Raw genomic sequence first — 1,067 nt, 5'->3', positions numbered from 1 at the left:
CACACCATGGAATATGATGCAGCCATAAAAACGAACAAAATTTTGACCTGTGTACCAACGTGGTTGCAGCTGGAGGCCATTATCCTAGGCAAACTAAGGCAGGAACAGAAAACCAGATACCACATGCTCTCACTTATAAGTTGGAGCTTAAACATTGGGTACACATGGACACAAAAATGGGAACAATAAACACTTGGGATTCCAAGAGATGGGAGCAGAGGAGGGGAAGGATTGAAAATCTACCTACGTATGGGGCACTGTGTTTACTACCTGGGCTGTGGAATGGTTAGAAGCCCAAACCTCAGCATCACACAATATACACATGTGACAAACCCGCACATGGGTGTATTAAAAATACGAAAATTACGCTTTGCACAGTGGCAGTATTGTAGCTAATGAGGTTTATCCGAGGTGCAATTATTGCTAATTGAAAAATTTCCCAATACCTCGCCATGACGACTTGAAATATAGACAGCATCAGCAATTTTTGATGGTCTCTACGGAGACCGAATTAAAAAAAAGAAAAAAAAATACTAAAATTAAAAATCTAAATTTTAAAATACTAACAATTCTAATGAATAAAACAAGAAAAATGACTAAGCATCTCTAATATATTTATTTGCCCTCCATATATCTTCTTTATGTTTATGATTTTGTCCATTCCTTAACTGGGTTCTTTAGTTTCTTATTATTGATTGTAATAGTTCTTTGCATATTTGGTCATGAGTAGTTTATCAACTAGGTGTTTTGAAAATATTTTCTTGCAGTCTGCAGTTTATTTTACTTTTGAGACAGAGTCTGCTCTGTCTCCCAAGCTGGAGTGCAGTGGTGCGATTTCAGCTCACTGCAACCTCCGCCTTCTGGGTACAAGCGATTCTTGTGCCTCAGCCTCCTGAATAGCTGGGATTACAGGTGCCCACCACCACGCCAGGCTATTTTTTGAATTTTAATAGAGACAGGGTTTTGCCATGTTGCCCAGCTCGTCTCAAACACCCAGCCCTCCAGGTGATCCTCCCACCTCCCAAAGTGCTGGGATTACAGGCATGAGCCACTGCACCTGGCCTCTT

General features: G+C 40.7%; 1 non-coding gene across 1 annotated transcript; it reads left to right on the top strand.

The window, feature by feature from the left end:
* Positions 1–366: 366 nt before the first annotated feature.
* On the top strand, positions 367–506 carry LOC119472340. Its single transcript, XR_005201479.1, has one exon. It is a non-coding gene; the product is annotated as a U4 spliceosomal RNA (small nuclear RNA).
* The last annotated feature ends 561 nt before the right edge of the window (positions 507–1,067 follow it).

Source organism: Cebus imitator, unplaced genomic scaffold, assembly GCF_001604975.1.
Source record: "Cebus imitator isolate Cc_AM_T3 unplaced genomic scaffold, Cebus_imitator-1.0 Scaffold94, whole genome shotgun sequence".
NCBI lineage: Eukaryota > Metazoa > Chordata > Mammalia > Primates > Cebidae > Cebus > Cebus imitator.
This window is presented reverse-complemented; position numbering and strand designations above follow the sequence as displayed.